Source organism: Macaca nemestrina, chromosome 19, assembly GCF_043159975.1.
Source record: "Macaca nemestrina isolate mMacNem1 chromosome 19, mMacNem.hap1, whole genome shotgun sequence".
Taxonomy (NCBI): Eukaryota; Metazoa; Chordata; class Mammalia; order Primates; family Cercopithecidae; genus Macaca; species Macaca nemestrina.
In genome coordinates this window covers 81,120,394-81,135,318 of record NC_092143.1, presented here as the reverse complement: position 1 = coordinate 81,135,318, position 14,925 = coordinate 81,120,394, and the positions used below count along the sequence as shown (strand labels likewise).

Sequence of the window (14,925 nt, the reverse complement as noted above, 5' to 3'; positions counted from 1 at the left end):
ATTTTAAAATATAAATATATGTTCATTGCAAGGAATCTGAAAACACTGAAAGTTGTGAAGAGAAAAATTTGTAACCACCTGAGGGGTTCTTCGCTGCATAAAGACAGACTACAGCCGGGCACGGGGGCTCACGCCTGTCATCCCAGCACTTCGGGAGGCTGACGCCAAGGCGGGGGGATCATGAGGTCAGGAGTTCGAGACCGGCCTGGCCAACATGGTGAAACCCCGTCTCTGCTAAAAATACAAAAGTTAGCTGGGCGTGGTGGCACACGCCTGTAATTCCAGCTACTCGGCAGGCTGAGGCATGGGAATTGCTTGAACTCAAGAGGTGGAGGTTGCAATGAGCCCAGTTTGTGCCACTGCACTCCAGCCTGGGTGACAGACCAAAATTCTGTCTCAGAAAAACACACAAAAAAAACAGCATTGTAGTGGAGAGTTTAATAGACACAGGGCTGGCCATAACACGTGGGAGATGGAACTGGTACTCAAATCATCTCATTCAAAGCTTGTAGATTAGGGGTTTTTCTGTTTCTTTTTTGAGATAAAGTCTTACTCTGTCACCCACAGGGCTCACTGTAACCTCCGCCTTCCAGGTTCAAGTGATTCTCCTGCCTCAGCCTCCAGAGTAGCTGAGATTAGAGGCGCGTGCCACCATACCCAGCTAATTTTTATATTTTTAGTAGAGACAGGGTTTCACCATGTTGGTTAGGCTGGTCTTGAACTCCTGACCTGGTGATCTGCCCGCCTCAGCCTCCCAAAGTGCTGGGATTACAGGCGTGAGCCACCACATCCCACCAGATTAGGGGTTTTTCAAAGGCGGTTTGGGGAAAGCAGCGTGGGGGAGAGGAGTGCTAGGTAGCAGGTGCTTGCTGCTGATTGGCTGGGGCAGAGATGAAATCATAGCGGGTTGAAGCAGTCCTCCTGTGGGCTGGTCGATTCTAGGTGTGGCCACAGGAGTGAGGGTTGTCCTCCAGGTGGAGCCATGGGTGTCAGACATGCAAAACACCTGAAAAGAGATCTCGAAAGGTCAGTCTTCGAGAGTGGTGTTATTTGGAGGAGTAACTGGGGATGTATCATGTTTTTATAACCTCTGAATAACTTAGTAGGACCCAGCCTCCTGTCCTCTCTCAGCGTGATGGCCTCCAATTAGCTTTACAAAAGCAGCTGAGTTTTGGGCAAGGCCTATTCTCATTTAAACTGTAGCTGAAAGGTCTTCCAAAGTTAGCTTAGCCCAATAATCTGGGAATAATTAAGGGAAAGGCAAGATGGAGGTTAGGTTGGCTTAGCTTACCGTTATAATTATTTCTCATGGATATAACTTTTGCAAAGGCGGTTTCAAGATTACCCATGAATGAGTAGATATGGGCAACACGTACTTCATTATTATTATTATTATTTTTTTTTTTTTGGAGACAGGGTCTCACTCTGTTGCCCAGGCTGGAGTGTAGTAGCATGACCATGGCTCACTGCATCCTTGACCTACCAGGCTCAAGCAATCCTCCCCACTCAGCCTTCCCAGTAGCTGGGACTACAGGCACATGCCATTACACCCAGCTAAATATACATTTTTAAAAATTTTTTGTTGGGACAGGGTCTCACCATCTTGCCCAGACTGGTCTTGAACTCCTGGGCTCAAGCAATTATCCTGCCTTGGCCTTCCAAAGTGCTGGGATTACAGTCATGTAACCCCACTGTCAGAGGTGTGTGGACCAAAGCAACTCCATCTTGAATAGTTGCTGGGTGAAATGAGGCTGAGACTACTGGGCTGCATTCTCAGACAGTTAAGGCATTGTAAGTCACAGGATGAGACAGGGGGTCAGCATAAGATACAGGTCATAAAGACCTTGCTGATAAAACAAGTTGCAGTAAAGAAGCCGGACAGAACCCACCAAAAACAAGATGGCAACAAGAGTGACCTCTGATCGTCCTCACTGCTACCCTCCCACCAGCGCCATGACAGTTAACACATGCCATGGCGACATCAGGAAGTTACCCTATATGGTCTAAAAAGGGAAGGCATGAATAATCCACCCCTTGTTTAGCATTTCATCAAGGAACAACCATAAAAATGGGCAACTATTTGAGACGGAGTCTCGCTCTGTCGCCCAGGCTGGAGTGCAGTGGTGCGATCTCAGCTCACTGCAAGCTCTGCCTCCCGGGTTCATGCTATTCTCCTGCCTCAGCCTCCTGAGTAGCTGGGACTACAGGCGCCCGCCACCATGCCCGGCTAATTTTTTGTTTTTTTAGCAGAGACGGGGTTTCACCGTGTTAGCCAGGATGGTCTCAATCTCCTGACCTCGTGATCTGTCCGTCTCAGCCTCCCAAAGTGCTGGGATTACAGGCATGAGTCACTGCGCCCAGCCAATTCCTTTACTTTCTTAATAAACTTGCTTTTGCTTTGCATTGTGGACTCGCCCTGAATTCTTTCTTTCGCAAGAACCAAGAACCGGCCGGGCGCGGTGGCTCAAGCCTGTAATCCCAGCACTTTGGGAGGCCAAGACGGGCGGATCACGAGGTCAGGAGATCGAGACCATCCTGGCTAACCCAGTGAAACCCCGTCTCTACTAAAAAATACAAAAAAAACCTAGCCGGGCAAGGTGGTGGGCGCCTGTAGTCCCAGCTACTCGGGAGGCTGAGGCAGGAGAATGGCGTGAACCCGGGAGGCGGAGCTTGCGGTGAGCCGAGATCGCGCCACTGCACTCCAGCCCGGGCCACAGAGTGAGACTCCGTCTCAAAAAAAAAAAAAAAAAAAAGAACCAAGAACCTTCTCTTGGGGTCTGGATCAAGATCCCTTTCCTGTAACACCACCAACTTAGCCTGGGCAACACATCCTTTTGACAAAGAGCTTGTGCCCAGAATATACAAAGAACTCATACACATCAATTTTCTTAAAAGACTAAACAGGCCGGGCGCGGTGGCTCACGCCTGTAATCCCAGCACTTTGGGAGGCCGAGGCGGGCGGATCACAAGGTCAGGAGATCGAGACCACAGTGAAACCCCGTCTCTACTAAAAAAAAATACAAAAAATTAGCCGGGCGCGGTGGCGGGCGCCTGTAGTCCCAGCTACTCAGGAGGCTGAGGCAGGAGAATGGCGGGAACCCGGGAGGTGGAGCTTGCAGTGAGCCGAGATTGCGCCACTGCACTCCAGCCTGGGCAACAGCGTGAGACTCCGGCTCAAAAAAAAAAAAAAAAAAAGACTAAACAGAAAAATAGGTGAGAGATTTGAACAGACACTTAACCAAAGAGAATATACGCATGGGCAATCTCTATTTCATTAGTAACCAAATTTTTTTTTCTTTCTTTGAGACGAAGTTTTGCTCTTGTTGTCTAGGCTCGAGTGCAATGGCGCGGTTGGGCTCACTGCAACCTCCACCTCCTGGGTTCAAGCGATGCTTCTGCCTCAGCCTCCTAAATAGCTAGGATTACAGGTACCCACCACCACGCCCTGCTAAATTTTTTGTATTTTCAGTAGAGACGGGGTTTCACCATGTTGGCCAGGATGGTCTCAAATTCCTAACTTCAGGTGATCCACCTGCCTCAGCCTCCCAAAGTGCTGGGATTACATGCATGAGTCACTGTACCCGGCCATTAGTAACCAATTATAAACTAAAACCAAAGTTGGGCATGGTGGCTCATGCTTGTACTCCTAGCACTTTGGGAGGCCAAGGCAGGCAGATCAATTGAGGTCAGGAGTTCGAGACCAGCCTGGCCAACATGGTAAAACCCTGTCTCTACTAAAAATACAAAAATTAGCCAGGCGTGGTGGTACATGGCTGTAATCCCAGCTACTCGGGAGGCTGAGGCATGAGAATCGCTTGAACCCGGGAGGTGGAGGTTGCAGTGAGCCCGGGGCTCAGCTATATTGAGAACTTTCCTGTGCTGGTGTAGGGGACCACCTCCATGTCCCTTCCCCGCTAAAAGTTGTTTAATCACTCAATAAAACTTCCCACCTTACTCTTTGAGTGTCCACGTGCCTACTTCTTTCTGGTCATGAGACAAGAACCCAGACCTATGTGGGCTAAGGGGCAAAAAATTCTGCATCACCTGTAACAATTCGGTTGAGTCTCACCAACATCATGATGATGATGTTAGCCAAACACAAAAGAATTAATACTAAGTGATTCTCTTATCGGGGTCCAATAAAGAGAGAGAAGCTACAACAATTATTCCAAAAGAATGTGTAATATAAATAATTACTAGGCCAGGCGCGGTGGCTCACGCCTGTGATCCCAGCACTTTGGGAGGCCGAGGCGGGTGGATCACGAGGTCAGAAGATCAAGACCATCCTGGCCAACACTTTGAAACTCTGTCTCTACTAAAAATACAAAACATTAGCCGGGCTTGGTGGCTGGTGCCTGTAGTCCCAGCTACTCAGGAGGCTGAGGCAGAAGAATGATGTGAACCTGGGAGGCGGAGCTTGCAGTGAGCCGAGATTGTAAAAAAAAAAAAAAAAAAAAAAAAAAAGAATTATTGACGGGCACAGTGGAGGACTGCTTGAGCCCAGGAGTTTGAGACCAGCCTGGGCAACATAGAGAGACCCTGTCTCTACCAAGTGTGTGTGTGTGTGTGTGTGTATGTGTGTGTGCACGCACATAGCATTCAGCTATCAACCAGGAGGCTTCATTTAGTGTAACCCAGCAAGTACTCAGGATTTTTTTTTTTAGTCACAGTCTCACTCTGTCACCAAGACTGGAATGCAGTGGTGCAATCATGGCTCACTGGAACCTCGACCTCCTGGGCTCAAGCAATCCACTTCGGCCTTCTGAGTAGCTGGGACCACAGGCATGTGCCACCACGCCCGGCTAAATTTTGGGTTTGTTGTTGAGAAGGGGTTTTGCCATGTTGCCCAGGCTGGTCTTGAATTCCTGGACTCAAGCCATCCGCCCACCTCCGCCTCCCAAAGTGTTAGAGGCGGAGGTTGCAGTGAACCAAGATCGTACCACTGCACTCCAGCCTGGGCTACAGAGCAAGACTCAGTCTCAAAAAAAAAAAAAAAAAAGAAAGTGTTAGGATTACAGGCGTGAGCCACCTCACCCATACAGAAATGTGATCCACACTGTAAGATGCGCGTCTTCTTGGAATACTTACCCGATTCTTTGTTCTCTCACGGATCTCTGATCTCTCCACCTTCCCAAGTCTTGGAAAACTTGTCTTCTGATTTCAGAGTTAACCCTTAATTATGTAGAATCTTCCATTGTCATGTGTTACATTACACATGCTAGTGTTATCTTCCCAACTAGAAGATAAACCATAGAATCAGAAAAACAATTTTATCATGTTATTTCCAAAATGACATAGCCCAGGACTGAACTGTCCATAAACACCTATCGGATGGTCAGCTTCAAAACTAACTGCAATGCTGATGAGTTAAAATAGCTCCTTTTTTTGGCACCAGACAATAGATAAATATGAGAAGCCAGTGCGGTGGCTTATGCCTGTAACCCCAGCACTTTGGGAGGTCTAGGAGGGAGGATGGCTTGAGCCCAGGAGCCCATAGTGAGCTACGATTGAGCCACTGCACCCTAGTGTGAGCTACAGAGCGAGACCTCATCTCTATACAAAATAAAATTATAAATTTTTTTACATAAAAAAAACTTGAGAGAGAGCATACTTTTGGGTTTCTTTATTAATAGAACACCAAGAGGTGATCCAAGTAAAAGTGTAACACCCCTTAAGGGAAAAAACATTATTTTCATTTAAAATCGTTTTCTTTATTATCTTTAAAGTGAAAGTGCCATATCTGGGCTTCCTACGAAGGAAACAAACCGCATAGACTCAGGCCAGCCGCTGGGCCTGGGCCTGTGTTTCCCGCAGGCGGCGACCTTTGCCCCACTTCAGGCCGGCCGTATATACCAGCTTAGAGGCGCCGCAGCGTTGGCGAGTCCTTTTTTACCCACCCCTTCCCTCAGTTCTCAGGCTGGAACTTGAACAGGCACTCATGACTCAGCAAACGGTACTTGATAGGGTTCTTTACACGTCAGTCAGGCTATTTTTAAAATCACTCTTCCTGGAGATCTTCACACCAAAAGCACCGCGGGCCCTCCCCAACCGGCTTCTGCCTGCCTTCACTTATGTGATGCAGTATGGCCCCCGGGAGGCCGCCCCCAGATTCTAGAGGGGCTGACCGACCCCAGACACACCCGAAGGACCACCTCGAGACCTCGGAGGAACAGCCCTAGACCCAGGAGGGGCTGCAAGACACCCCAGGGGCAGCCCGCCAGGGCCCAGCTCTACTCATCGCCTGGCGGTGCTGCCTCCCTTCCACGCCGCCCCAGGGAAAGGCCGCCCCGCTCCGGCTCCTCCCAATCCCCCTTCCCAGGACTGACGGCGGCCCGGCGCCCTGCTTTGGGCCAGGATCGGCCTCGAGCCTTCCTCACTAGCGGCCAAGAGCCGGAAACCTTGCGTCTCAGATTCTCCGGGTCAATGCACCCCCATCCCAACCGGTCTTCCCACCCGGGGCCCCCTGATGCCAACTGCCGGCCTGGACGTAGCCCGGGGCCCTGTTCCTTGCCCGCTCTCCCTGGACAGCCCAGGCCGGCGCCCGAGGGATAGGCTCGGGGAGGCTGCAGGCGGAGCTGGAGCCAGGACCCCCCCTGTCCATCGCCGTCCTGAGCTCACACAGAGAGCCTTCCAGCCTCACCCAGGCCGCCAGCCCAAGCCAAGATCTTACAGATGTCAGAAAGTCTGTTTGGTTTAAAACCCATTGGTTAAGAAACTAATGACAATTTTTTTTTCTTAATAGGAAATCTGGGTAACTAGAAAATAGAGGGAAGGGAGACATATTCATAACACCCTGTCACCTTTGCATTTCATGCACATGCAGAGTTGCATTCATATTATTAAAATATCTTGTTGGTAGGGTGCAGTGGCTCACATCTGTAATCCCGGCATTTTGGGAGGCCGAGGCGGGCGGATCACTTGAGGTCAGGAGTTCGAGACCAGCCTGAGCAATGTGGCGAAACCCTGTCTCTACTAAAAACACAAAAATTAGCCCAGGTGTAGTGGCGGACACCTGTAATCCCAGCTACTCGGGAGGCTGAGGCAGGAGAATCGCTTGAATCCGGGAGGTGGAGGTTGCAGTGAGCCAAGATGATGCCACAGCATTTCAGCCTGGGAGACAGAGTCAGACCCTGTCTCCAAAATAATAATAATAAATAAAAATAAATAAAATAATATCTTTTTTTTTTTTTTTTTTTTTTTTAGACGGAGTCTCACTCTGTCACCCAGGCGGGAGTGCAGTGGCCGGATCTCCGCTCACTGCAAGCTCCGCCTCCTGGGTTCATGCCATTCTCCTGCCTCAGCCTCCCGAGTAGCTGGGACTACAGGCGCCTGCCACCTCTCCCGGCTGGTTTTTTTCTTTTTCTTTTTTTTTTTCTTTTTTTTTTTTTTGAGACGGAGTCTCGCTCTGTCGCCCAGGCTGGAGTGCAGTGGCGCGATCTCGGCTCACTGCAAGCTCCGCCTCCCGGGTTCACGCCATTCTCCTGCCTCAGCCTCCCGAGTAGCTGGGACTACAGGCGCCCACAACCGCGCCCGGCTAATTTTTTTTTATTTTTTTAGTAGAGACGGGGTTTCACCGTGGTCTCGATCTCCTGACCTTGTGATCCGCCCGCCTCGGCCTCCCAAAGTGCTGGGATTACAGGCGTGAGCCACCGCGCCCGGCGGTTTTTTTCTATTTTTTAGTAGAGACAGGGTTTCACCGTGTTAGCCAGGATGGTCTCGATCTCCTGAGCTCGTGATCCACCTGTCTCAGCCTCCCAAAGTGCTGGGATTACAGGCTTGAGCCACCGCGCCCGGCCAAAATAATATCTTTTTAACCTGGTGCTGGTTGCATAGGTATGGTCAGTTTGTGACAGTCCAGTGAGTTGTATGTTCAGGAGACATGTATTCTTCTGAATGTGCATGTACTTCAGTTAAACGTTTCCAAAAATAAACCTTTGGGTGAGGATCAGAGCACACTTCATCCTGAAGGCATAGGTGTGCTGTTGGGCCACCAGTAGACAGAGGTCATCCCACCTGTCATCCAACCGGGGGCCTCCTGTGCTTGGACGGAGATAAACTGCATCCCTGCCCTCGTTTCTGTTGTCTTCCTTCCCCCAATGGTGGAGTCTTCCCAGGAGCACAAACTCAGTGCATTCCTACTATCTAATCCCCCTATGAAGCTGGCAAAGGCTGGAATGTTATTTAGATTTTGACAGAAAATCATTCATAGCAATTCAGTTACTCAACACCTCCTGAGCCCCAGACTCCTGCCTTCTAGTACAAACACTTTGTTCTCTGTTTTTTTCTTTTTTCTTTTTTTTTTTTTTTTGAGACGGAGTCTAGCTCTGTTGCCCAAGCTGGAGTGCAGTGGCCGGATCTCAGCTCACTGCAAGCCCCGCCACCCGGGTTCACGCCATTCTCCTGCCTCAGCCTCCCGAGTAGCTGGGAGTACAGGCGCCCGCCACCTCGCCCGGCTAATTTTTTTTGTATTTTAGTAGAGACGGGGTTTCACCGTGTTAGCCAGGATGGTCTCGATCTCCTGAACTCATGATCCGCCCGTCTCGGCCTCCCAAAGTGCTGGGATTACAGGCTTGAGCCACCGCGCCCGGCCTTGTTCTCTGTTAAAAACATTCCATGCTATATAGCACTGGCCATGCTGCGTCCCCTCTCTCTTCCTGCACTCCCAGCACTAGACTCTACCCAAAACTCAAAGACAAGCTAAATGTGGTTTGGTATGCAGAGTCTTATTACTTGCTGTGATTGCACTGCTTAATATGAAGCATCATATTGACTTGGGATGTTATGAGAGGTACTAAAGGAAATTTACTTTGTCAGTTTTCCGGCTCTGAATGGGTGGCCTACCCCTCCACACCTGTGGGCGTTTCTCGTTAGGTGGAACAAGAGACGTGAGAAAAGAAATGAGACACAGAGACCAAGTATAGAGAAAGAAAAAGTGGGCCCAGGGGACCAGCGCTCAGCATACAGAGGACCCACGCCAGCACCGGTCTCTGAGTTCCGTTGGTATTTATTGATAATTATCTTTACCATCTTAAAGAAAAGGAAGTGGCAGGATAATGGGATCATCGTAGGGAGAAGGTCAGCAGTAAGACATATGAATAAAGATCTCTGTGACATGAATAAGTTTAAGGAAATGTGCTGTGTCTTGACGTGCATATGTAAACATCTCCATAAACCTTTTTAGTGCATGAAGAGCAGCATTGCGCTAGCAAGTCCTGCCTTTCGCCCTAAGGCGGTTTTGTCCTTTCTCAGTAAACAGAACATACAATCCGGTTTTATACCGAGATGTTCCATTGCCCAGGGACGGGCAGGAGACAGATGCTTTTCTCTACCCCAACTGCCAACAACCGCCAAGAGGCCGCCTTTCCTCTTATATTAATCCTCCTCAGCACAGACCCTTCACGGGTGTCAGTCTGGGGGACGATCAGGTCTTTCCCTTCTCACGAGGCCATATTTCAGACAATCACATGTGGAGAAACCTTGGACAATACCTAGCTTTCCTAGGCAGAGGTCCCTGCGACCTTTGGCAGTGTACGTGTCCCTGGGTACTTGAGATTAAGAGAATGGTGATGACTTTTAACCAGCAAGCTGCCTTCAGGCACTTGTTTAACAAAGCACACCCTGCACAGCCCCAAATCCGTTAAACCTTGAGTCACCACAGCACATGTCTCTTGCAAGGACAAGGTTGGGGGTAGGGTCACAGATTAACAGCATCTCAAATACAGAACAAAATGGAGTCTCTTATGTCTACTTCTTTCTATATAGACACAGTAACAGTCTGATCTTTCTTTTCCCCACACAGCTCTAACCCCATAGACTCTGTCTTCTAATAGAGTGTGGTGGTTGGTAAATGAATCTAGAACAACCAATGAGACATATAAGGATTTTTTTTTTTTTTTTCTTTGAGACAGAGTCTCGCTTAGTCGCCCAGGCTGGAGTGCAATGGCGCGATCTCGGCTCACTGCAAGCTCCGCCTCCCGGGTTCACGCCATTCTCCTGCCTCAGCCTCCCGAGTAGCTGGGACTACAGGCGCCCGCCACCGCGCCCGGCTAATTTTTTGCATTTTTAGTAGAGACGGGGTTTCACCGTGTTCGCCAGGATGGTCTCGATCTCCTGACCTCGTGATCCGCCCGCCTCGGCCTCCCAAAGTGCTGGGATTACAGGCGTGAGCCACCGCGCCCGGCCCTTTTTTTTTTTTTTTGAGACGGAGTCTCGCTCTGTCGCCCAAGCTGGAGTGCAGTGGCCGGATCTCAGCTCACTACAAGCTCCGCCTCCTGGGTTTACGCCATTCTCCTGCCTCAGCCTCCCGAGTAGCTGGGACTACAGGCGCCCGCCACTATTCCTGGCTAGTTTTTTGTATTTTTAGTAGAGACGGGGTTTCACCGTGTTAGCCAGGATGATCTCGATCTCCTGACCTCGTGATCCGCCCGTCTCGGCCTCCCAAAGTGCTGGGATTACAGGCTTGAGCCACCGCACCGGGCCCATATAAGGATTTTTAAAGGAGAGGGGAATGTAATTGCAACCCAGGTAAAGAGTTTCAAGATTTAAGTAGGTGCCCATTCACGTAATAGGCTAGACTATATGAGTTAAACAAAAGGTTGGGGATAATCACATACAGTACAGCACATTAAAATTGGTAAGAAGATAGGGGTATGTCAGAGAAGAGAGAGGCTAATAGCTCAGAAAAGGGAGGGAAAGATATTGAAAATCTTAGTGCAGGGCAAGAGTGTTTTAAACAAAAAAGTACTTGGTAAAGATAGAAATAAATTAGATACATGAAAACAAACTCATGGTATTTACTTAAGTGGTCTACAATCTGTATTACCTCTTCAGAGCCCCTTGGCTGCTTTCACTCATGCACTGATTGTGTTTCTTGGGAGAGGAAGAATAAAAATTGGCCTGACATAACTTGCTTATAGTCAAAAGTACAGGCTATTTCAAGACTACCAAGGAGCCAGCTCACATCAGCTACATGTCAACAATAGAAAATAATCATTCTGAAAAAAAGGCCCCACCAGCAGGGTGGCTCATGCTTGTAATCCCAGCACTTTGGAAGCTGAGGTGGGAGGATCACTTGAGCCCAAAAGTTTGAGACCAGCCTGGGCAACATAGCTAGACCCCCGTCACTACAAAAATTAAATAATTACCTGGGCGTGGTGGTGTGCACCTGTAGTCCCAGCTACTCAGACGGCTGACCTAGAAGGATGTCTGAGCTGGGGAGGTTGAGGCTGCAGTGAGCCAAGGTCATTCCACCAAATTCCAGCTCCAGCCTGGACAACAGAGTGAGACCTTGTTTAAAAAAAATAAAAAATAAAAAATTAAGGCAAAGAAGCAGGTCACTTCTCTTCCAATTACAAGATCTAAGACCTAGGCCCAGTCTCTGTCTTATGCCTGGTACCCCAGACTAGAAGTGCTGAGATGTGGAATCTCTCCCTTGGGCTAAATGAACACTCTCTGTTTTGAGACACAGGGTCTTGATCTGTGGCCCAGACTGGAGTGCAGTGGCATGTAGCCTCAAATTGCTGGGCTCCAGCGATCCTTCCATCTCAACCTCTCCAGTCGCTGAGACCACAGGCGCGTGGTATCACACCCAGCTAAGTTTTTTATTTTTTTATTTTTTGTACAGACAGGGTCTTGCTATGTTGCCAGGGCTGGTCTTGAACTCCTAGACCCAAGTGATTCTCTTGTCTTGGCCTTCCAAAGCGCTGGGATTATAGGCATGAGCCACTGCGCCTGGCCAGGGCTTGGGAATTTCAGTAGGGGAAAAAGATGTGTTGGTCAATAAATGAGAAGCATTTCCGGTGTTTTCATAGTTCCCTAAGCAGGTGCGGCAGAACCTAAGGGAGGCGAATATTGCCAGATCTAGAAGACAGGAAAGAGGCTTCCTTCAGAGAGGGAGGCAGGAGGGCTGGGGAGCAGGTCAGGTCAGGGGGGGCTGCATCAGCCACCCCAAGGAGTCCAGACATTGTCCTGTGTGTGTGGGCACGGGTGGTGTGCTGGTTATTTTATTTATTTATTTTTTGAGACACAGTCTCACTCTGTTGCCCAGGCTGGAGTGCAGTGGCGCAATCTCGGCTCACTACAACTTCTGCCTCCTGGGTTTAAGCAATTCTCCTGCCTCCACCTCCTGAGTAGCTGGGATTACAGACGCGTGCCACCATGCCCAGCTAACTTTTTTATATTTTTAGTAGAGACGGGGTTTCACCGTGTTAGCCAGGATGATCTCGATCTCCTGACCTCGTGATCCGCCCGCCTCGGCCTCCCAGAGTGCTGGGATTACAGGCGGGAGCCACCGCGCCGGGACTTGGTGTGCTGGTTATTAAGTGTGCTGGTTTGTCTCTCCGCTCAAAACCACCCACCCCTGCTCTGCAATTTGATGCTGAGGCTAAGTCTCTGCAGATGCGTTTCTCTCCCTTCGGCAGCTGACTCCTGCTAAAATCTAGCAGGAGTAGTGCGGGAAGGAGATGGTGGGGGAAGGGGCTGGAAGAGGGAGAAGGGACCAGCTCACCTGCTGTCCTTGTCGGCCTCCCTCCAGCTCTCCCCACACTCTGAGCCAGACTCCCTGTGCCCTGCGGAGGTCACAGCACCAGCCAGGAAGAACCCAAGGTCCCCCTCTGAGCCTACCATGGCAGCCACAGCAGTGCCCTGCACAGAGGTCCAGCTTCCAGCTCGGTGGCACTCCTCCTCCCAGCTTCCAGGTTCTGACAACCTCAACCTCTGCTCCTGTTTCCCCAACCCTAAAGTTGGTAGCTGCCTGTTTTGTGGTGGGCAGGTCTATGCAAACCTGCCCCCCAAATCCAAGGAAGCTGAGAGGCCCAAAAAGGAGGCTGACAGATTCAGTTTCTTAGATAGAAACATTTAATAGGGACTTACAAACAGAAGCCAGGTTTGTGTCTCCGGTGACTGCGAGTTGAGATGGTAGACCCTGCGCCATCATCCCCAGACCCAGGGTTTACACACCATTGGGAAAGGGTGTAGTTGCTTCAGAAGAGACGTGTAGGACAATTGAAATATGATAATATCACGGCTGTTTGACCTAAGGGCAGGATTTGTGGTAAAGTACCTGCTCTTACACAAGGAACAACACATAAACTGGAAATCTTAGAGGCTTCTGGGAACAGGAGTCAATCACAAGCCAACGTGGTAGATCAGCGTCTATGGTGGCTGCTTTGGCCTCCACACTGCCTCCTGCCTCAGTTTTCTGTTTTTGCTCTTTTACTTGCTTTCTCAATTTTTTTTTTCTTTTTTGTGAGACAGAGTCTCACTCTGTCGCCCAGGCTGGAGTGCAGTGGCACGATCTTGACTCTCTGCAACCTCTGTTTCCAGGTTCAAGCAATTCTCCTGCCTTAGCCTCCTGAGTAGCTGGGATTACAGGCATCCACCGCCACACCTGGCTAATTTTTGTATTTTTAGTAGAGACGGGGTTTCGTGATGTTGGCCAGGCTGGTCTCAAACTCCTGACCTCAGGTGATCCACCTGCCTCAGCTTCCCAAAGTGCTGGGATTACAGGTATGAGCCACCACACCCTGCCTGCTTCACCAATTTCTTTATTTCTTTTCTTTTCTTTTCTTTTTTTTTTAGACGGAGTTTCACTCTTGTTGCCTAGGCTGGAGTGCAGTGGCATGATCTCGGCTCACCACAACCTCCACCTCCCGTGTTCAAGCGATTCTCCTGCATCAGCCTCCAGAGTAGCTGGGATTACAGGAATGCACCATCACACCCGGCTAATTTTGTATTTTTAGTAGAGATGGGGTTTCTTCATGTTGGTCAGGCTGCTCTCAAACTCCTGACCTCAGGTGATCTGCCTGCCTCAGCCTCCCAAAGCGCTGGGATTACAGGCGTGAGCCACTGCGTCTGACCTCAATTTCTTATATTAAATTTTCTCTGTTGAAATGCTAAGATCGTTTCTGTTTTCTTGACTGGACCATGACTGATGTCATACTGGATATGAGGTCCAAGAAAACAGACTGATCAGGGGATTTGTATGGAGGTGTCTTTGGCCTTGATCGCAGTGCTGACTTCCTTTCTAGTAGGAAACTGAGTATTAGTAATCTACAGCACATGGCGTCATCACTATTAGTCAAACTGTCACCAGCGGTTCACTGTGATGATACATCTGATGTGCATTGAAAGACCAAGTGGCGCCGGGCGCGGTGGCTCAAGCCTATAATCCCAGCACTTTGGGAGGCCGAGACGGGTGGATCACGAGGTCAGGAGATCGAGACTATCCTGGCTAACACGGTGAAACCCCGTCTCTACTAAAAAATACAAAAAAAAAACTAGCCAGGCGAGGTGGCAGCGCCTGTAGTCCCAGCTACTCGGGAGGCTGAGGCAGGAGAATGGCGTGAACCCGGGAGGCGGAGCTTGCAGTGAGCTGAGATCCGGCCACTGCACTCCAGCCTGGGCGACAGAGCGAGACTCCGTCACAAAAAAAAAAAAAAAAAGAAAGACCAAGTGGCTGCTGCTCTTGACTGTCATGGCAGCAATGATGATGACAGAGCTGTTGGAATGCGGCTTCTGGGCTGGCTGGCTTTCTTTCTCTTTCTTTCTTTCTTTCTTTCTTTCTTTCTTTCTTTCTTTCTTTCTTTCTTTCTTTCTCTCTCTCTCTCTCTCTCTTTCTTTTCTTTCTCTCTCTCTCTTTCTCTCTCTCCCTCCCTCCCTCCGTCCCTCCCTCCCTCCCTCCGTTCCTTCCTGCCTCTCTCTCTCTCTCTCTCACTCTTTCTTTCTTTCTTGACAGAGTCTCGGTCTCACTTTGTCACCCAGGCTGGAGTGCAGTGGCATGATCACAGCTCACTGCAGCCTCCACCTCCTGGGCTCAGGTGATCCTCCCACCTCAGCCTCCTGAGCAGCTGGAACTACAGGTGCGTGCCATCATGTCCTGCTATTTTTTTTTTTTTTTTTTTTTTGGTATTTTTAGTAGAGATGGGG

At 49.6% G+C, this 14,925-nt stretch overlaps 1 long non-coding RNA gene across 3 annotated transcripts; it reads right to left on the bottom strand.

Annotated features, from left to right (window-relative positions):
• Positions 1-423: 423 nt before the first annotated feature.
• Positions 424-6,293, bottom strand: LOC105478905 (uncharacterized). 3 transcript variants are annotated; one of them, XR_985585.3, is made up of 3 exons: positions 6,141-6,293; positions 5,089-5,236; positions 424-1,006 (listed from the first exon to the last, which is right to left on the bottom strand). It is a non-coding gene; the product is annotated as an uncharacterized lncRNA (long non-coding RNA). The 3 variants fall into 3 exon arrangements; XR_985586.3 differs by lacking the exon at positions 6,141-6,293 and adding an exon at positions 5,898-6,113; XR_985587.3 differs by lacking the exon at positions 6,141-6,293 and adding an exon at positions 5,612-5,879.
• Between the last annotated feature and the right edge of the window lie 8,632 nt (positions 6,294-14,925).